This window comes from Stegodyphus dumicola, chromosome 11, assembly GCF_044657685.1.
Source record: "Stegodyphus dumicola isolate Sdum_Otavi_A_Nest chromosome 11, ASM4465768v1".
Lineage (NCBI taxonomy): Eukaryota > Metazoa > Arthropoda > Arachnida > Araneae > Eresidae > Stegodyphus > Stegodyphus dumicola.
The window spans coordinates 78,626,142-78,649,829 of NC_140778.1; the positions used below are offsets into that span (position 1 = coordinate 78,626,142).

Consider the following 23,688-nt stretch of genomic DNA (forward strand, 5'->3'; position numbering starts at 1 on the left):
TAAAATCAGAGCCGGCAGAAGCGGGCCCACAAGGCCTTCTTTGCAGGCGGGTGCCGACTAAAGGAGGGGCGCCGATCAGCGAATGACACAGAGCTTTTTTTTTTAATGAAAAAGAATGTGCACTTATCGGGGAAGAAGAAAAATATTCCTTGAATTCTTACACAGGACAAGGACCATGGGAGTTCGTGCCCCCTCCCAACACCTAACAGAAGGTATTAGGAGGTGTTGCCCTTCCCCACCTTTCCTCTCCAGCTCATCCATCAATGCCTGGTCACCCATCCGTCAATCATCAGGGATAGTATCATACAAAGAAGTTGGAATTTGGAATTCACGCCGTGAGCAAATTTAAATCCTAGGTAATACCCTCAGACGTTGTTCATTACTCACAATGACCCTTCTGCGCATCTAGTACCAGATAACGGTCATTTTCCATGTGTCTAGAAAGCCACGTGTTATGTATCATCTACACATTCCATTTTCGTATTTACTGAGTATCACTGAGTGGTTGGCGAAGAAAATTTTCGATGCACAATAACCTTACTACCATTGGAAAAGAAAAGTCCATTTGATGAAGTACGTTCTTACTTTATTTTACTTAATATAATTTCTATTTATCCTTATTTTATCGTTTTTATTATATTTTTATTTAAAATGTATACAGTGAACTACGGCTTTTTTTTCTTGAAAATTTCTGTGAGGGTGGGAAGGGGGAACGTATTAGCCCTTTCTATCACCAACTTTTCATATTTTTCATGGGAGTTGGAAGAGAGGGCAAGATTTGCATGGACGAAAACGCAAAAGTGTATTGAGAAGTGCTTCTCAACCTTTTTTGGTCCACTGACCGGTAAAATTTACGAAAAAATTTCGCGGACCAGTGTGTTTTTTCCCTCCCCCCAAAAAAACTTTACAAAGTATTCAAGAATTACTACATGAGTTAATTGTAATATTCTTATTACTATTTGCCTACAATCATATTTAAATATATGTGCCTTTCGTTTCCTTCTTACTCATCCTGGTTACTGATTTTTAATCTACCTATAGTTAAAGAAATAGTAGTTATAGCACAGTATAAATTCCATGGTTATTAAAAACTTACACTGATGTATAGTTTTCAGTTGTCCAAGCATGCAGAAGAATGTAAGCAAGATAAAAAGCGAAACCTAACCTAAGACGCCTTAAACACTACGATAGATATTCATCGTTCAAGTAATCAGCGATACTCAAGGCAAACAGGAGCACACTAACTGGTGTACTAAGTGTACGGCACGGCAATTTATAAAAGGCGATTAGGTACCTACTTGCCAGGTTGTTATATTTTTCATCACCGATCATATTATTTTATAAACTAGTAAACTATTTTTATTGTAATGTTGCGTGCATACTGGTTCGTTACCAAATGAATGCACAAGTCCGATAAAAAATGAAGAAAATTTATTATTATCACAACAAGTATGATTAAATGTCCTCAAATAATCGTGCAGTATCACAATATATCACAGTAGTATCTTCTAACTACTCAAACGTTCAAGAGAACTTAATTCAAAACAGCTAAAGAAAGCTAATCCGCGAATTCGCTGCAATCAACAAGAGCAGTTTTCTAAACAAACTCTTAAAACAACAACAAACTAACTAACTCTCGAATTGAGAGGTTTTCCTCCTATTTATATGATTTTAAAATTGCGCGCGAAAATTTTTTAGTACTTTCTCGAAATAAAAAAGAGATATTTATTAAATGTTACATGCACGCGCTCTGTATTTTCAATTTTCCGACTTAGCTTTCTTTTAATATTCATCACGCGCTGCACTGCGCGGGAAATAAAACCATTTAATTTACAATTCAACTAACATTAGCTATTTAAATACCAAATCCGTAACACTGCCCCCTTCCCAAGGACTGCACATCTCGGGCAGTACAATCCCTGGATAGAAAGCCAAACTTACAACTGTGGCATAAATACAATAAACAACATAAACACTAAATGCAATAACTAACTTAAACAAATCAAAGGCTAAGTACAAGTCAAATCAAATACTAAATACAAATCAAATCAAATATAAAATACAAAACAAATACTAAATACACATTTAGAAACAATAAGGACCATGGTCTTACACTATTTACAATTGTTTACATTGCGTACTGTGGCCATAGTAATGAGCTAACCTGTTGTAACGAACGACTTTAGGTTTAGAGTTCTAGAGTTCGAAGGCTTGCGGATCCGAACCACGACGTCATTCAGCCTGTTTAGGACTGTGTACGGACCATCCCAAGCTGACTGTAATTTCGGACAGAGTCCCTTCCATCGAGTCGGATTCCACAACCAAACCTTGTCTCCATCTTCTCCGTCGCCAAGTTGACTCGCTCTCGTGCAAAGTTGTGCATCACTTTAAACCGGACCTGGAGATCTTGAATATATTCCTCAGGCGATAAAGGAGCATCCGGAGGACGACCAAACAAGAGATCACAAGGCAGACAAAGGTCATGACTGAAGAGCATCTGTGATGGGGAATAGCCGGTAGTCTCGTGGACAACACTGCGGTAAGCCAGTAAAAACAGTGGTAATTTCTTGCCCCAGTCCTGTTGGTTTCTGGAAACCACTAATGAGAGGTCGTTAAGGATGGTTTGATTGAACCTCTCTACCATGCCGTCCGACTGGGGATGTAATGGCGTCGTTTGGGTTTTGTCAATGCCGAGTAGTTTGCAGAGTTCTTTGATTACTGCCAACGTAAAATTCCTTCCTTGATATCAACTAGGACCCTTTAAGATATCAACTAGGAGAAATCTATGATGCTCTCTTTGAAATATCCGAAGATGAATGCTTTTCAAACGAAGTGCAACATGAAGCACGCAGTCTGTGTACCAAAATCAAGGATTATAAATTTATTTGTTCCTTGATAGTTTGGCACGATTTGCTTAACAGAATTAATCCTGTCAGCAAACAATTGCAAGAAAAGGGTTTGAGTATTACACTAGCCTTAAAGGCAATAAGTAACTTAAAAACATTCATTGAAGAATATAGAAGTGATATCAATTACAAAAGTATTCTTGAGAAAGCCAAAGAACTTAGTGAAGAAGTTGATGGTGAGCTACAATTTAAAACTGTTGAAGAAGTCCGAAGAAGGAAAAAGAAATGTCACTTCGATTACGAACATGCTGACGAATCCCCTCAATCTCCAGAAGAGAAGTTTAGGGCAAATGTCTTTTTTAGAATTTTGGATACTGCTTGGACATCATTAAACGAAAGATTTGGTTCAATGAAAAATCACTACGATAATTTTAGTGTCCTGGGTAATTTATCAGAAATCGATAACACAAATTTGAAAATAAAATGTGATAAATTAGAAAAATTGTTACAGTGTGGTGACAATAAAGATATTAACGCAGAAGAACTCTATGATGAAATAGTAGCTTCAAAAGACATTTTTACAGCCGGTATGAATGACCCATTCGATATTTTGAACTTAATTGTGTCAAATAATTTGTGCTTCCCGAACTCGTAGATCGTACTGAGAATACTACTTAGCATTCCTGTTAGTGTTGCTAGTAGCGAAAGATCATTCTCCAAATTAAAATTGATCAAGACATATTTACGTTCAAGTATATCGCAGGAAAGACTCGTATATTTAGCTTTGATTGCCATTGAAAATGAAATCTGTCAGGAACTAGATGTGAAAGAAATTATAGAAAAATTTGTAAATATGAAATACAGAAAAATAAATTATTCTCAATAAATTATTAAAATCAATTTCAACAAATGCTTTCTTCAAAACTTCCTTCTCCTATACAAAAATTTTGAAAAAGGGGGGGGCGACTTCAGGTATTTTGCAGGTGGGCGCCGGATAACCTTGCTCCGGCGCTGCATAAAATACATTTGCGTTGTGTTAAATTTTACCGGATTACGTAATTCAATTTTAGGTGACCTGGTGAATGAAATGAGCAAATCAAACAAATGTACACTTGAATATTTCAATGAAAATAAATTTGTTTATTTGGAAATGAACATCCATTAATTTCAATTATCATGTGATAGAATCAAATAAAAAAATAAAATAGATATTATAGCTATTAAGATATTCCCGGGAAATATATATAAAAAAATTAACATAAGATTATATCTAATTTATAAAATTTCACCCGTAATACAAATAGGTTTAACATTTTTCTATAGACTTATTTCTCCATATTGCACATAAAAATTTAATTCTATTAAGTTTAACATATTTCTTAGACTTTTTTTTTTCTTCAAAGGTTTTCTATAGGACAATTTTCAAATTTCTAATATAACAATTGAATTTACACCCTTATGACACACACACACACACACACACACACACACAAAAAAAAAAAGTCAGTTATCCAAAGGGAGAGCAACCTTAACAAAACTTCCAGGAGGAATTATTTCAGAGTAATGACTTAATGTACCAACTATTAGCACTAATTTAATTTTCAGTGAACACTGCTTTACTGCAGAACTGCAAGAGATATTTTTTTTTCCCACATTCTGAACCTTAACTATTAACTTTAGCTGGATAATTCAGTTTACTCTAACGGTTCTTCAAATAATAATAATAGTAACAATAAAACAAAATAATTTCTTTAAGAATTAGCTTTTTGAACTTGAAATATTTTACCAGACAACTCTAATAATAATAATACCGAACCAAATTAATTTTACTTCTCTTTTTTTTTTTTTTTTTTTAAACTTCTAGGATTTTATTAACATTAATAATCCCAAACTCTAAAAAAAAAATCACTTTATGCATAACTCATTTTTATCTAATTTACTTGGAAGAACAATTTTTTTTGTTTTGTTTTTTTACAATTAACCTCACCCACACCTATAACAACTCTGCGAAATCTCGAAGGCCTTAAGATTTAAGAAATTTTCTGAATTTAATGAAATAGCAAAGAAAAATTTAAGTAGAATAATATCACCCTACAGAGGCTCCATGACCGAGGTCTCTTGAAGGAAAAGCTGGTTCAGTCCACTGGAAACTGTAGACAGTCCATCAATTCCTCAACATTCTGGACAGAAGAAAGAGCCCACCATTTGGAGGGTAGTAAACAGGTAACGGGATCTATCGGATTCCAAATTCTAGGGTACAAAGCAGTAGAGCAGAAAGGTGAACCGTTGAAAGCCACATTCTCCTTGAAGTTAGACTCCCGTTGAGGAGATTATATATATATCTTTATTTTTTCTTTTTAAGCTGTTCCGAGAAAAGAAAGGGACTCTCATCATTAAGAACTGCTTAAACGTCGACAGGAGGCAAAAGCAGCAACTGCAGATGCTGGTGTCCAGGAGCGAGAAGAGAAGAGAGAGTTTCTCGCGAAAACAACCCCTTTTTAGATATGACGGGACAACCACCTTGGCTAAACCCACGCCTGAAAAGGTGAAAAACCAGTTACCAAAAACTCCCGCCTTAAAAATTTATACCAAAACCAACCAGTTTGAAATTACAACAGATCTCCCAACTCGCCAGAATCGCACCGAGTTGAGGCCGCGCCTAAACACATGCACTTGTAAAACGTGGCAACCCATACAGGAAGTGGTTTTTCAAGTCCAAAGAACGCACATTTTTTTGTTGAAAGTGAACTTTTGTAACTCTTCTTCCCCCCTTTCTTGTTAGAAGAAAAACTTAGGAAGTTTTAATAATTAAAAGGCTATAACTTAAAATTGATAAAGGCTAGAATTAAGAAAGTAGCCTCAAATTAAAGAGATAATTTTTCTGCATCTATTCATAATAAATTCTAACTTAATTTAAGTCATGGAAAACTGAGTTTATTACAGGAAAATTCACCTATATCCATTGTCTGAGTGAGAATGCGAGTACAACAAGCTTGAAAATGAAGTGGACAAAGAATGGCGCTAGCTAATCTTTTTGTGGAAATTAAGATAAACTAAATTGATCAAAAAGTATACCAATAAATTAATAAAACCAAAACATGATGTGTAGTTTAAAATTTAGAGTATCCACAGATTAAAATTTTGATTACTGTGATTAAAAAAGTTACGTATAATTTGCTACACAACAATAAAAGTAAGCTTGAACTTTCGATTATGTCAAAAAGAATTTCTGATTCAGGAGTTGTCAAAGGATCTACAAAGCGAAAGCATGTTCGATGTCCATCAAACAAAAAGTGGAATTGCTGCAAAAAAGGCATATCCTTCGTTTCTCTAACCATTCCAAAATCTGTTTATCAATTTCACGCTGCTCTGCGGGGGACGTCGCTGCGCACAATGAACTGGAAGTTGATCTGTCAGCATTATCCTTATCTTCAGGGCAGTTGTTTTTATTCGGCTTATAATTCCTTACTAAATGCAGTATTTCATCTCAATGTACTCCGTCTTTGATATAATTTAAATCAAATTCCTCGTCATTATAAATATCACGAATACACATCAAATAGTTTTCGGGTTGCAATTTTCTAATTTCAACTATGCGTAATGTATGCTTTACGCATGCGCGCGTTGAAAGAAATGGTTAATAAAGTAAACAAATAAATATTAAGCTTTTTTTTGTAAATTTTGATACCCTTTAGATCATAATTGCTCTTTATTTCATAAATTACGGTTTCATATTTTTAATTTTATAATTTCTGCATGCCATGTTACCAGATTTAAACTGAGGATCTATAATCCGGAATCGCCGAAGTCCCGACGAGTATGGATTAAAGACTTTTGACTGTATTTCATTTTGATATATACTCAAAAATTTGCAAAGAAACTGACTGGTCTTGGACTAGGGGTAGATGCTGTAACATGTTTTAAGTGTGGTGGAAGTTCCTTCAAATGATTATATATATTTTGACAAATATTTTTTGTTCCACGTGTTATTGTCAGAATTGAATGAACCGGAATTTCATGCCACTTGAATAATCTGTGAGAACAGAAAATTGTCTCGTACCTCTAAATAAAATGATAAAAGAACATGGAAATATGACACCACGTTTGATAAGGAGCTTGGCATTCGCAGCAGTTCAGTGGAATGAGAGTTTCATAATAATCGTGGAAAAACTAACTTTGACATAATTGATCTGCTTTTAGTGGCCCAGAGATACTCGAGAGAAAAAGTGCCTTTAAAGCAAACTAAACTCATCCTAAATTACAACAAATGTAAGGGTGGCATGGACCTTTATGGAGAATTTTCTTGTGTTGTGTGTTTTAATCAAGCACAAGCAGAGGGTAAGAAAGGTGGTGGCCTATTTTGATGAATTCACAGAGTTGAATGAAATGCTTGGAAACTTTATAATATTGCTGTAGATCGTAAAGATTCTCTGTTAAATTTTGAAAGAAGTGTTGTGCTAGGATTGCTGTAAACAAGGGAAGAATATTCTCAAAATTTACAGCATTCAATCTTCATATACTGATTGTGTTGGCCAACCATTTTTCTTTCATAATTTAGCTTGAAGCAAAACGTGAAAGGATGCCACAAACCATGTTATCAAGAAAAGATGAACAATCAAAAGAAAAAGATGCAAACACTATGATAGTCAAACGATAACTGTTTGTAATAAATGTGATGTGCCTTTGCATAGCAAATATTTCAAAGGTTTAAATGTGAATAAATATAGTTTTTCCTATTATATATTTTCTATTAATTAGACTCTAATAAGTTAAAAAAAAAAGTATTTCTGTCCCATTTCTTCAAGTGAAAGGTAGTGCGGTCGTTAATTGGTTAACATGTGAGATTAGTGGCTTGACTAATCAGAGACTTAAAAGTTATTAGTGGTGGTTTTTTTTTTTTTTTTTTTTTTTTTTTTTTTTTTTTTTTATGTCACACTTAAGAACATGGCAAAATATTCATCATAGTAAGATTTCCCTTGTTACAATGGGCATTGACATCCTAATTTGTACAGTGAAAAATAAAGCTATTCTCAAGCTAAAAAGAGTGTTCTTTATTCTTGGTATTAATCATTTGCTGGAAAAGTCTGAGGAGATACTGTTTCAATATCAATGATGGCTATATGTCAAGAAATAACTTTATTAGGCTAAATATAAGGTACTTAAGTATTAATGCAACCACCCTGTGGCAATCTCCCAATGTTTTACAAATGAAAAGGTAAAAGTCACTTATCGGGTGCAGGCTACTAATTTTCAGAATTTTTTTTCAAAAGTACCAAAAATAATGCTATTTTATATATATAATTCTTTATATACAGGGAAAATGTCATTTTACATTATATACATTTTACATATTTGCAAAATGTTATTCATCAGTCTTTTTTTAAATGTTTTATTCCAGCTTCTTTTTCTTATTCTATTTATTTTAAATCTATTTAGAAATTTATATCCTTAATTTCCACTTATCGTTTAGGTAAATATCCTTAAAGTGGATAATTTCATACTTTCTAGTGAACATTAATAATTTTTAATTACAGTTTTGTATTTCTCATAAGTTTAATTCAGAATGCTACTGTGTTGTATTGCAGGTTTAAAAAATGAATTAAAAATATATGTATACCAAAGTGATCGCTTTATGTTGTGTTCTGTTTTGACAATTCTAATAAAATTTCAGAAGAAATTCTTATTCTACTAACTTTTTATTCTAAAAGCAAGGTTATTTTGTAATTCTAGATATTTTCTTCTTTGTATTTACAGTTTGCAAGAAATGCCATAATGATGATTAGTATAAAGAAGTGTTGTGAAAATCAGCTGAAGAAGAACAGGAGTCATGCAACAAGAAACATCTGAAGATTAAATCTGAGAGATCTCCCTGCAAAGGCAGCATTTTTTAGTAAACTCCTTAGCTAGGTCACTCTTGCATGCAAAGGATTTATTGCATATAACATTTTCATGAGAGTAAATAATCACTTGTATTGCTAAATGACCTTAGAATTTAAATGGACTGTTATATTTAGCACATGTTTATGATTTCTCACAAGTGTGGGTAAAAATATGTTGGTTCCTAACACACATTTAATTGTGAATAACTAGTTACAAATATCACATTCATGTCATTTTCATTGTTATGGATAAGTATTTGTCTCTAATGCATTTGTGTGTGCAAATGATTTACAAATATTGCATTCATATAATTTGGACCCAGTGTGTGTAAACAATTTTATTTTTAATGATTCCTGCATGCAAATAATTCACCACATACAACTTGTTCATGTGGTTTCCATATAGGACTTTTGCTTATAAATGGCATGATCACACTCATGTTGTTTCTTACCTGTATGGAAAGCAATATGTGCCTTTAACGTCGTTTCATGTGCAAATAACTTACTATATATACCAATCTTATGATTTCTTATTTCATTTGGTATGCATGTCCTTCTAGAGTGCGACTTAATCATAGTTTGACCTCATAAAAATGCCAACAACCCGCTCCCCGGAAAAAAACTATTTTACTACCCAAATCAGAGCTTCGACCACATAGCTTAGAATTTGAAGTTTCGATAGAAAAATGTTCATGAAAAGAATTATTTTGGAATTTTTCTGGATAAATTTGCTCCTATTTATCTCAAATTCACAACCAAAATCAACAAAAATTAAATAACTTTAGTAAAGATCAGTGTGTTGAAATATAAAAAATTGACTGTGTTTTTGGAACATGAGGGCATGCAGTTTATATTCTTGCTATTTAAAGAAGTCATCCAGCTCTATGCAAGCATTTTGCATTGAATGATAAATATAAGTGTTTTATAAATCAATTTGTCAGTTGGAATTTTTAAAACTGGGCATTGATGAGTGTTATCAAACATCAGTTACAATCTCTAATATTTTGTGGTTTGTGTTATGTTCACCTCTTTGTGGAATGGGCTGGAAATCAAAACTCTACACAATAAATATCATAAATATTTCTTTTGCTCCAACGTACAAACTGGAAACACAACACACTATAGAAATATTTATGATATTTATTGTGTAGAGTTTTGATTTCCAGCCCATTCCACAAAGAGGTGAACATAACATAACACAAACCACAAAATATTAGAGATAACACAAACCACAAAATATTAGACTTATATATTTAGAACACAATTACAATAAAAATAATTGCATGTTGCCACATCTCTGAAACACAATCACAGAAAACTTCATTAATTTAAAAGTAGAAATAAATTATTTTTAGCTTTATACGAATAGCAGGAGCACGCTCTTTTGGTGAGCAGTGGATAGCGTAACAGTTTGTTTTAATCTTAAAATGTTTCTGTTCTTGCATACTGATTTTTTTTTCTATTGCTGTAAAAAGTAAAACATATTATTAGAAAAGACATTTTATCTTGTGAATCTTTTGTTCAAATCTTCATAGCTCCCCACTGGATGAATAGAAGTAATTGTTGATATGAATTACACAAACACATTTTCACTAATACATAAATTTCTGTCTTCTATATTTGATACTAATAACTTTAAATTATGTATATCTTTTCTTAATAATAGCAGCTTACAATATGTCCTTTAAAAAAATAACATACATTTCTCACATGTGGTTTTCTATTTTATGTGAAGGGAAGGGCCAGATTGATGCATAGATAGATGACCTAGGCAGTTACCAGGATATGTAAAGGTATACTGAATTTACTCAGATATTCTTGCCCCCCTCCCCCAGTTTTTATTTTCTTCAGAATATGATTTAAGGACTTCTGATTGATGGGGGCAATGTGAATTGTATGCACAAACAGAAAATTATTTTGTGTAAGTAAAAGGAATATGATTGAAATTGATAAGTCCATTGAAATGGATGACATAATATGCTTGTGCTAAAAAAAATAAGCAACAAATGCTTAAAGAAAACGTACAAATAAGGGAATTAAAACATGCAGTTCACACATTATGTAGAGATTGCATCACCGAATGTAAATAGACAACCAAAATTCCTGAATTCTTACCACAATGCCTAAAAAACGGCCATACTAGACCTATACGTCAGCTCACAAACAGCAATAACATTACCGTAATCTTAGTCTTATTATAAAAGGAATACTGTTAACTTTTACATTAACAACTGAAATTCTGAAAAAGAATACTGTTTTTGATTGTTTCAAAATATAAAGCAACTTCTAATGATGTCTGTCTTTTAAAAAAGGTATGTGAAGACAAACTGAGACATTATTTTGTCACCAGTAAAGTATTGTAAGTCCATGAATTTTGGTTTTTGTTGTGGGCATTCAGCTGCATACTAAGTTGTGCAACTAACAGGAGAAAAATAAGCATTCAGAAACTTGGAAATGGTCATTATGATATTTCTAGCAAAGTTGAATGGTGAATTAATGGTTTCAATTATTGTTTATTCTGTTTAAGTGAAATACGTGTATGACACTTTACATAATTTTATTTTATACTTTCTCTCACATCAGTAGATTGCAATTAAAATGAAGAAAGGCTTACAATTACAAAATAGCTGGACTGTCCTGACATAAACAATAACAACATATCCAAAGCTAAAATAATTATACATGCATGACACTTTGTTACTTCAATATGTTAGTTATAAATACCGGACTGTCTTGGTATCAGATTTCTTTTCATCATGACAGACTTTATGTGCCTGCTAAGATATATAAAGCTGTTTTGAGTGATATTTACTGTAAAAATAGAAAGAAACTGGGTACTTCCTTATTCAAGTTTTGATTACTAACTGGAATGGCCTCTTTAATAAGGAAGCACTAGAAACTAAACATGATGACATTCTTTAAATGAATCAGTTTTAATCTATGTAGTTCAAAACTTCCCAAATCATGCAAATTAAGGACTTAATTAATGTTTCCTAATTTATCACAAATTCAAGGTTACATAGAGTAGTTTAGTGAATGTTATTGTATATTATCATAAATTATTAACTCTGTGTCAGGTTTTTTTATGTTTGTGAAGAAGAGATACTCTCATGGAAGGCTTTTACTGAAGGATATTTGTTTCATATATACTTCTGCGATTACATAATACAAGAAAAGGCTAAGCCAGTCATGAACCTACCTGAGGTCAGCTTACAAATGTTTTATGGCTTTAATTATGGATCTAGGTAATAGTAATGCATGCTTAGTAAAAATCTTAACCTTTGTATTTATAATGAAATATGTAATAAATATATTACATCCACATAAATATGTGTCACAAAACATTTGCTTAGATACAGCTAGGATAACTTCTCTTGTTGAGTGTTATTTTTGCACAGATTTTTAATCAAAATTGCCTCTGAAGTAATGTGCTATAACTTTGCTTTGAGATTTAGAATGATGCCAGTCAAACCTGGGTAAAACCTATATTTTCCAAGATCTGAATGTTCCAAACTTATTCAAATAATGCTTATTTGTATCATAACATGAAGTAAAATTCTGGGGAAAAAAATTCTAAATGCATTTTAATGAAGTAATAATAAACAGCAACAATAGTTTTCAGGAAATGATCAATAAAGTGAAAGAAAAAAATATCCATTAGGAAATATGTAAACTGAACATGAAAATATGCGTGTGTTACAAAAATGTATAAAAGCTAACAAGTTAGGTAAACTGTTTCATCAAGAAATAAAAATTCCTATTAATGATTTAGTACAAATAAATTAGTTACTACGAATAAATTTATATTTGTGTACATTTGAGAAGTTGTATGCAAAACATTCGCTCAGCCAACATATTTTACTGATACCAGCACTTAATGTACTTACCATATGCCTATTAATCACACGGTGTAAGAATTACCTTGCAGAATGAGTATGGATTTTTCTCGAATTTGTAGTTTTCTACAGTCATTTCAATTTTTTCCCAGTTAACTTTAATATAAATAACTGTTGCAATCATAAAACACTGACGGACATTAAAAGTGTAACATTGTAGAAGACAGCAGATATCAAAGCCATATTTATTACACAAATAACTTTTAATACATGGGTAAACTGTACATGAGTAAAGAAACCAGTTAAAATACATGGTTTAAAAAATTCTTTAAGGGCATTTCCCACTGGGGTTTATCTGAGCTAACGGAGACAACTGATGTAGCCGACCCATCTCCAAAACCAGATTTTTTCCATAGGAACTGCAGGCATAGCGGAGCTAGTCGACACACAAAACTGACTCATTAGCTCAGATAAACCTCAGTGGGAATGCCCCTTTAGACTTGGAACATACCACCTAAAAATCAATAATTGCACTACACTATTCTGAGTCACTTTAAGAAGCTTGTTTTTGACTGACTGAAGAGTAAAAAACGGGAACAAAGTGCATTTTTGTATTAATTTCCATAGTGGAAGAACTGATGAAGTGAGCGACTGTCGAGGTGGAATTGACGGTAGGCCGTCTTTTAGTTTAATGCGTAGAATTACTAACGGAAGTCTGAGAATGTTATAGAACAAATGAAAAAAACAAAAAATTTTATTCACGCATTTATATTATTTTTTATTTACAGTCAAAAGTGGTTAATCCGGACTCGTCGGGACTTCAGCGATTCCGGATTATAGATCATCAGTTTAAATCTGGTAAGATGGCATGCAGAAATTATAAAATTAAAAATATGAAACCGTAATTTATGAAATAAAGAACAATTATGATCTAAAGGGTACCAAAAAAAAAAAAGCTTAATATTTATTTGTTTACTTTATTAAACATTTCTTTCAATGTAAGTTGTTTAAGTTGCTTCATTTTATGTGATAACACTTTCTCTTTAATTCTATAAACAGACATAATTTCTTGTTCAGTTACAAAGTTCCGCTGTTCAAGTCCTATAATTACTATGTCAAGAATACCAACTAATTTCTCAATCGAAATTTTTTCGTTTTCAATAACCTCTGTGTCACTTTCTTCACTATTGGAAGCGAATTATAATGACGAGGAATTTGATTTAAATCATATCAAAGACGGAGTACATCGAGATGAAATATTACATTTAGTAAGGAATTATAAGTCAAATAAAATAACATCTGCCCTGAAGATAAGGATAGTGCTGACAGATCAACTTAAAATTCATTGTGCGGCGCCGTGTTCCCCCCCCCCCGGCCGCAGATCAGAGTGAAATTGATAAACAGATTTTGAGATTTTGGAATGGTTAGAAAAACAAAGGATATGCCTTTATCCATTTTTTGCAGCAATTCCACTTTTTGTATTACTGTATTGTAGATTATATTACTGAGATATGCATTAAAAACAAATTAACATTCTATAAACGTACATTAAAATACTGAAACACAATAAAAATCAATAACATTTTTACTTAATAAGCAACAGAGCCGAGACAAGGGTGAGGCAAGTGAGGCACTTGCCTCAGGTGAATGACTAGAAGGGGCGCCAAATTTGGAATATGAATTCGAAAATTACTTTATGTTAAAAATTGCAAGAAAACCTGGAAATTAATGCAATGTGCATTTCGATGTTATTTCTTATTTATCAAGAAAGAATATTTTAACGTTTTCATTTGAAAATTATAAATAATTGGCTACATTTTTTTTCTGAATTTATAAAACTACGATTAAAAAATACTTTAAGAATTATGGTATAGTTATGCTATAAGAATTATGATATTTTGATTTAATACAGTTACTTTTTCTTAATACAAATAATTTTTATGTATATAGGGACATGCATTTACCTTTCTGCCTCAAGTGAAAAAATTTCTTGCAACAGCTCTGATAAGCAATTAAAATCAGAAATATGCACAAAATTAGTAACAAGGCAATAGAAAACTCCCTTTTCTGTTTTGGATTTCCAGAAAAAATATCTTTTTTGTCTAACCAAAGTATGGACACAAAACAAGTTCCTTCCTCCGTAAGGGCAAAACCAGCCCATCAAGACGGTTATTCTACACTACGAGAGTCGACAGCAAGTTGTGGGCTGCCAGATGTCACTACTAGTGAAAAACAGGTCTGCCTGACATCTTATATTCTCTGACTACGGAAGTTGTCGATAGCGCACGCAAAAAGTATTGCCGCGTCGTCAATCAGGGTTGTGCAGTTGACATACTAAGTAGGCAATGGCTTTGTATGTGTTTTCGCCGCTGGTTTTTTTTTTTTTTTTTTTTTTTTTCATATTTAAACGAAGAATACCGTCGTAGATCTCTGAAAGAAAGGTGGTGGATTTATAGAAAATATGTTGATGCTTTTGCTCTGCCAGAAGATGTTTTCATCGCGAATTTCAGATTGCCAAAATTTATAGTTATTTTAATTTGCGATGAATTGAGAGAGTATTTGGAGCCACATTCAAAAAACAGGAACGTAATTTCTACTGAACGAAAGGTTATTTATACTATTCCTGAAATTATAGATATAAATTGTAATTATATGCTTAAAATTGTAGAAGATAATAAGTTTATCAAGCACACAAACCTTCTTCATTTAATACAAATATAGACATCTGATAAGGTTCTACTCGATTTATGTACAGCAAGAATTACGTTTATTTTAAAATCTAACAGTTGAATACCTTACAAAGAATACTGTGAACACAAAAAGGAATGTCGTTCGTTATTACGCGCAATTCACACTACTGTAAAATAAAAATTTAAAAAAAAAAAAAAAAAATTATAAAAATATAAAATAGCTTTATAATATTTTTTCAGTAGTACTACTACTAGTGTGATACTTTTATAAATAAGTTTTAGCTCAGAAGGGCTATTAATTTCATTTTGCCATTTTGTGGTGTTTCATGATAAATGTTTCAAATTGTTGCCACCAAATATTATCGCACTGTATTATATTTAAAGAAGTTAATGAGGAATCTGCATAAATGTATGAATGTTTCTCGCACTGTGATAAAACAATGTCAATTAGAGCCATGAAATTTTCAATAACGTAATCCTCCATCCTAATATAGGCATCTGGAGGCCCAAGTTTGGAACTGGGAATTTGTTTTATTATCTATTTCATATTTTGTAAAGCATTTATAAGTGTTTGATTAAGAAACTCAACAATTTCAAAGTGAGCAATGGCAACATTGTACGGATTAAAAAAAAAAAAAAAAAAAAAAAAAAACATCTCTAGCACGCGAGACTATGTATCGGAAATTTTAAAGATATGCTCTTTTTAAATTATATGATATTGCTGTTGAATTGAATTTTATTGTTTAAGTGTGAAGAACGTGATATTTATTAAATAAAGGTAACACGCAAAACGTTAAAAAAACAGTCTTTGGGAGTAATATAAAACCTGAAGGCTTTCAGATTTTTTCTTTTTTGTGTGTGTGTGTGTGTAATTTTATTACGATTTAAAACTGGTTTCTAAAGGAAACTGGCTTGTATACACGTTACACATGGGCAAAGCTACGAAAACGCTGATGCGGCCAGCTCGTTCACGGGATTCGAACATCAGACCAAACTACCTGCGTTCAGCGACTCTACTGCTCGGCCGCTGGTGGGCTTATTAGCAGAATTATACTGCGTTATTATTGTAAATAATTATTATTGAATTATACTGCATTATTATTGTGTGCTATAAAGTAACAATGCCGTAAGCCTGAGGGTTTGTTCATGGAATAGTATTTTTGTAATCTATTAGTATTAAAAAAATCATTGTTTCTTTGCAAACTTAAAAATATGTATATATACTGTTCATATCAGAGTTCTCATTTTTATATTGTAAAAGAGATATTGATTGTATTAGTTTTCTATTTAATGTGTCGAAACGCGGGTTTGACAAGGAGGAGACCTACACTGATTATTTTTACTTTAGTACTTGCATTGTGAAAATAATATTACTATCTTTTAATTATTTTCACAGATAATATTACTATCTTTTAATAATATTACTATCTTTTAATTATTTTCACAGAATAAAATCTTTTGAGAAGGAAGAATGTTTAAAATAAGCAGTTCTTATATATATATATATATATATATATAGGAAATTAAAATAACAACAATGTAATATTAAAAAAAAAGTATTAGTAACTGTGTGACAATAATTGCAATTAATCACATATACAGGATAGATCAGTATAATTTTGGTTATATATTTTATATTGAAAAAATATTTTCTTATTTTTTAAGTTATAATGTTAATTATAGAATAAATTATTTAATATAAAACATTTTGATGCGAGTGTGATAGCTGAATGCAGCAGCAATCGACCATACTGTAATAGCGAATGAATTTTATTTCTTTTCCTGAAAAAAATTATTTTTATAGAAAAAGAAAATAAGAAAAATTAAGAAAGAAATATTTTCTTTGTAATTTCTTACTTAAGGAAATATCTTTCTAATATTAACTGTAAAGCAAATTGCGTGAAAACAGTTTTAATGTAAGCATGGGGGAAAAACAACTTATTTTGCTATTAGATTGTAATGCAAATTAATCATATTATAAATTTAAATGATTAAAATTGTTTATTTCTAAAAAGATTTAAGTAAGCTTAATTCATTTACTCATATCTATTTACCGTTGCGTTCATGGTATCCCACATCACTCTTAGCCCTAAATTCCTGTGTTAACTTCCCCTTAAAAAACGGGATTTTCCTTCACATAACACAGCAGCATATTCTGCTGCGTGTTGGTCATAATACTGTTGTGTGCCATTTCTTTCGAACTACAAATGCAGCATGCGAGTTAGGGAAACACTAAGAGAATATTCCTAGAACTTGCTTAAATGCTAATTGCTTATGCTTATATTAGCCCAGTTGGGCTTTAATAAGCTATATTGATCTAATCCCCTAAGGACAATCAGAATGTCAACTATCAGCTAATTCCCAGCCGGGAAGTCGGAGCGGGTAAGGAAAAGAGGGCCCATCGGCCATAGTGACAAAGTCCAATCATCAAAGTAACTTAACTCTTACCCCTGAGACAAGAGTAATAATCACGTGTATGGAGCTATGAAGATGCAAAAGAAATGAAAATACATGAAATGTGCATAGGATACAGTGTTGAACATGTAATAAACAAATGAAAGTGAAGTAATGTACGCATAAAAATGTGTTATTTACATATTTGAAAACGAGTGGGCTAAGTGACAAAATTGTGATCCCTCATTCTGTGAGCCGTGAAAGGCCTGATATTGTAGTCCTCAGGAATACAGACATAGTTCAGTACAGCATTAAAGTTTCCTTTACTGCAATTCAAGCCTTTGTCAAAGAACTTGCTGTTAAGTTTTTGAAGATATTTGTCAATATATTCAACTTGTAAATCATCGTGCAGGAGTTTGTTACGGATGTAAAAATGCGCTCCTGTCATGGTGCGTAAGATTGTGTTTTGAGTCACCTGCAATTTGTTGATATCTGAGCTCGTAGCAGTCGCCCAGACAGGGGACGCATAACACATAATTGGTCTTAAAATGGAAATATAAATCTGTCTTTTCCTTCTCAGATCTAACTGCGAGCTGCGCCCTAGCAGTACTTGTAAATGTTGAGCAATTCCTCTGGTCTTGTTTGCAATGTAATTGACATGCGTACTCCACGTGAGTCTTCGATTCAAGTAAACACCTAAATACTTGGCCTTGTTTACCATCGGGACACGTTGGCCGAATAGGTAAAGTGGCTGAACTGAGACCAGTATTTTCTTCCTTCTAACAAGAAGTAGCTGTGATTTAGTCGCATTGATGGAAATCTTCCACCTGGAGCACCACTCCTCAATGTCCATAATTATATCCTGCATAACAGAAATTGCCCTGTTAGGCTGAATGGATCTGACCGCTACAGCGGTGTCATCCGCATAGCAGGCCAGCAGTGTATTTCTGTTGAGTTTATCCCGCGGGAAATCAGCCGCATAGAAAAGAGAGTACTGGGCCAAGACAGGACCCCTGGGGGACGCCTGCAGCGATAGTTTTGTATCCAGAATGACTTTGCTTGCAGCTAACAGTAAAGTAACGATTTGCAATATAAGATCTGGTGAGTAAGATCAGTTCTCTAGGCAAATTCATCATTATCAATTTATATATTAAGCCCTCATGCCAGACACGGTCAAATGCTTTGGCCACGTCCAGCATAAGCACTGCAGTACAACTCTTATGATGCAGAGCAGAGCCGATAAATTCCACAAGCCTAATCAGTTGTTTAGATGTGCAAAGTTCGCTCCTAAATCCGTACTGATCTTCTGGAAGTATCTGTAAATAAGGCTGGAATTTCCTTAAAATTATTCGTTCAAAGATCTTGCCTATATTAGAGAGCAAGCTTATGGGCCTGTGATTCTACGCCTTAGTGATGTCTTTTGCAGGCTTCGGTAGTAGGAAAACTTTTGCGTACTTCCAGCAGTCCGGGAAGTAGCATAACGTAATGCATATATTAAAAATGCTGGAAAGTCTCGTGATTCCACCGCGCGGGAGGTTCCTGATCATTAAATTTGTAACTCCATCAATACCTGGGGCTTTCTTGGGGTTCAATTTGGAGATAATATCCATAACTTCTCTTGGATTAGTTAAACCATCGGCATTTAGAGCCGTGGGAGCACCTAGCCATTCTTCTACTTTCAGTCTGACTTGGGTCTCAAAGTGAATATTACGAGGTGTCTGATTGGGAGAAAACTGCTTTTCAAGATGTGAAGCGAAAATCTGACATTTGTCAGTATCTGAATAAGCAGTCACGCCGTTGGCAATAATTGGCCTATCACACTGATGCGTCCTCTTTAACATTTTTGTAAACTGCCAGAAGGCATCACTGTCTAAGTTTAACTCCTCCATTTTAACATTCCAAGCCTCACACTTTAATTTATGCATTTCAAGCTTAATATGCTTACTGATCCTATTTAACTCCGTTTTAATAATTGGGTCCCAGGTGATATACCTCCTTCGCAGCCTGTTTCTTTCGGCTATGAGAGATTTGACGTACCTTGGAATCTTAGCGATTTTACAAGACCTTTGAGTAACCTTGGTGGCCTCATAGTAAGAGTCATTAAGACATGTAGTAAACTTATCAATCTCCTTGTCAATATCAGAAGGGCTTTTCATAGCACCTAATTTAGGGAGCCTCACTTTCACAACATTGTGGTACATTCTCCAGTCAGTATGGGTCTTAACATTCGAATAATTAATACTGGTGACCCCTAGTGTAGCAATCACAGGAGTATGATCAGAGCTTAAGTCATCTCGAACCTCCAGCACCATATTAATTCCTGTATTAGTCAAGATGATATCTAGAATATCAGGAGTGTACCTGATGTTGCTGGGCCTGAACGTCGGCACGTCAGGCGCAAATATACCAACTGGGTGGTTACTGATATACTCTCTCAGTACTTTACCATTGTGATTGGTGCTGCGGCAGCCCCAATCTTTATGCTTACTATTGAGGTCGCCACCAACAATCATTATTGAGGAATCCGGAATAATATTTTGTAACATTTCCTCAGTTAGCCTATTAGTAGGGGGGGTTGTAGATTGCCGCAAATAAGGTATCTCCAATCTTAGGCAAGCTAATAGAGGCAATCACAATTTCATAGCCCTTGTCTCTTTCAGTCGAAATTAAACAAGATGAATATTTACAATGAACGTAGATGAGTGCTCCACCTCCTCTGTGATGTAACCTATCACATCGGTAGGTTCTATAATTTTTGATGCTAACTCTGTCTCCTGGGGTGATGTGCGTCTCGGAGATCAGGCAAATATCAATGTCGTTCTCATACATAAAATCCTCCAACTCATCTTTCTTTCCTCTCATGTTGTTAGCATTCCACACTAACATCTTGATTGGCCTAAAATTATTATCTTTCCTATCCATGATTGGGTTCATTATCGACCGCGTTGAAACTACTAGCATTTGCGCTAGGAGCTAAATTTACTTGTAGAATGCCGGAAGCCTTAATAGCCTCAACAAGGTTTTTAAGCCCTTCAAAAATACTTCTAGCTTCATCTAGAGTATTCATTGTTTGCCCGCCAACAGCGGCGGCATAAGATTTATTGATAATTACTCTATCACTGAAATTCTTCAAAGGCGGATTTTGAGTATTTATTTTGGGAAAATTCGGGCAACCCTGTAGTTGCTTGTATGATCTAATTGGCAATTTATACACTTAGGTTTATCTTCTCTTGGCTTGGGGCAGTCTTTTGAATAATGATCGCCAGCGCATTTCATGCATTTCGGGTCATGCATACATCCTGCCTGGGCGTGATGAAATGCTTGACACCGAAAGCATTGTACCGGCCCTTTCCTTCCTTTGTAAGCTTCTACTTTAACATTCAGCAAACATAATTTAGTTATATTATGTATGCCTCTCGCTTTTTCATTCCTCTTCAAAATAACTAGAAACAGGGGCAGATTAAATTTTTCTCCATTTCTGCGTCTTACTAATTGCGAGACTCGTTCAACTGGGAAACCTCTATCTATCAGTTCATCAGATATCTCTGAGGTTGGCGTGTCGATCGGTAAGCTGCGTATAACAACTTTAACCTTCTTGTTTTCGGGTAAAATAAATGAGTGATATTTCACTCATTTGGCATTAAGTAATGCAGTTAAACTCTTATGAGTTTCTATACTGTCAACTTTTAGCTCATAGTGGTCTTGAGCTTTCATTATATCTGATTTTAGCTTAATTCCTGCATCTTTAAACATTTCCTTATATTTTGACCAGGAGTATTTACCATCCTGTATAATAATCGGGGGAGCTTTATTGCTCACTTTATTTGGATGTATGAATTTATCCACATCCTGCTCATTATTTTCGGCAGAATTGGTACCAGTTTCATGATCATGAGCATCACCTATTAGCCCAGCCGGGCACGTGACCTCATCTGCAGCACCGATAGGCCGCACCATGTTTTCCGTCTGAGACGTACTCGCAGCCGGCTTTTCGGGGATCTCACTAGATGGCGCCACATTAGCGTGGGCTGTATCCATATTATTCACGTCTGGGGCTGTATCCATATTATCATAAGTTATTTCCGTGGTCGGCTCAGCTGTCGAAACTTCTGACAAAACAGAGGGATCCGTCAGAGTAGGCTTTCGAGAGGGTTTTCTTAGTCTTCTAGTAAAATCTCCTTTAGGACCTGAGTCCGTGTCGGAGCTGTCTTCATTCAGTGCTTTATATTTTTTCGACTGCTCTTCATCTGAGCGCGCAGGGCTGCTGGCTCGTCTGACATTAGTTTTGTTGATTCCAGTTATTGAAGAACACTGTCATTAACCTTAGGAGCAGGGATGTTTGGTTTGGGAAGAGAAGTAGAAGAACGATCAGCGTTCAGTTCTCTGTCAATGAAAAGTTTGAGGCGTCGAAGGAATTTAAGGTCTCGTGCGTCCTTAGATGAGAGAGATCCATCAGCTTCTTTGATGCATTCTAAGTTGGTAATCTCAGAGGCAATAAAAATCAATCATTCGATCCATGGTGGAGCGGATGGCAGAAAATGAAGCAGCGGAGAAAGCAACCAGAGTCTATTGCAATGCCGACCTACTGTTACAGCGGCATGCACTCTGATCAGGTATAATAAAAGAAGAGTTCTAATATCACAAAATCAGGAGCGAGCAGATGTACGTCTTACATGTACGATAGTCAAAACTCGAAAATTCCTAGAACTTCAGCCAGCACGTGCTATAAATTTTGTCACTGGTCTGTGCTGCGATTGGTCTAAAGCTCCTTGAAGCTTTCTCCCCTTTCAGTAAAGTCAAATGGACCCACCCGCCCACCATCTGAGAACCACAGAATGGCCTTCTCCGATAAGTTGTGATGGCTGTCCATACCGGTTTTTTTTTGAGTCAATATTGTTCGCTTAAGTTGCAGACGGATCCAGTGATCATAGAATAGGCATCCTGTTTAGTGGCCTCTAGGCAGTAATCAAAGGATAGTAGGAAACCATCACTTAAGTGAAACAACTTGTTGATCGCCCTACAAGGAAGGGAGGAGAAAATCTAACAAAGGCTGTTTTCAGGACAATTTTAGTTCACTGTAAATGAAAAAAAAAAATGTAAACATGATTAATTTTTACTGCAGTTTTCGGAACGTTAATAGAATCGAATGCGAGCCAGCTGGTGGATTAAGCATGTTACCTAAACAAAGTAAGAATGATTCTTCTTCATATAATAAATAAATGGAAACATTAATGCTAGAATTGAAAGTTATTAAGGATTGTTATGCCAGATACAAGTAGAAGTGGAAGAGGCACCCTTCTCTCCAATTAGATGCCAGGTAATGCTTCTATCCACTAATCATCATGAGCACAACCACCCAATGGCTGCTGTGAGCCTCCGTATTGGACACCCAACCAAGTGCAAGGCTACAACAGCTGGTAAAGGTTCTCATCTTCAGTGTCCGGATTTTTATGGAAGAATGAAAATTGCGAATTAACAAAAAATATAGTGACCAGAACCAGTAATAAGGTATCTTTAAAGATATTCAGAAATGCAAAAATGCTCCAATTACAATATTATAAGCAAGCAAGACTTAAAAGATTGTCTACTCAATCAGAATACTGTGTTTTATCAAGTTGGTTTTCTGAATATTGACAGAAGAAACTGTACAGGTGCTCGAAAGTGAAAACTTTGTATCTGGTCATGAACAATTATGCTGATTTAAAACTTCTTGTAATTGGCACAGCATTATGGAGAGACAGCAAGTGCAGTTACAGAGGCTGTCTTCTTTTCCTGATACACGAAAGGGAAGTTTGCTATAGCAGCCAAACAAGGTTCGTATACATTTCTGAACATGGAAATTAAGTACTTTTAAGGATCATTAATGAAAAAAATTAAGGACATATGAGGAAATGGGAACTGAATGATTTCAATTAAAAATATTATCTATGCCTGAATTTCACTTTTGTAATACCATCCTAAAAATAAAATAGATCTGTAAGTAGGCTGCATTATTATTAAACATAAATTAACATAATTATTAATAAGTTTGAGAATAAATAAA

General features: G+C 34.0%; 1 protein-coding gene across 1 annotated transcript in view; it reads left to right on the forward strand.

Moving 5' to 3' along the window:
* Positions 1 to 15,903, forward strand: part of LOC118203252 (uncharacterized) — a 37,199-nt gene extending 21,296 nt beyond the window's left edge. Inside the window, exon 2 of the mRNA XM_085826880.1 lies at positions 8,601 to 15,903. The gene's annotated coding sequence lies outside the window, so the exon portion shown is untranslated. The remainder of the gene's footprint in view (positions 1 to 8,600) is intronic.
* The last annotated feature ends 7,785 nt before the right edge of the window (positions 15,904 to 23,688 follow it).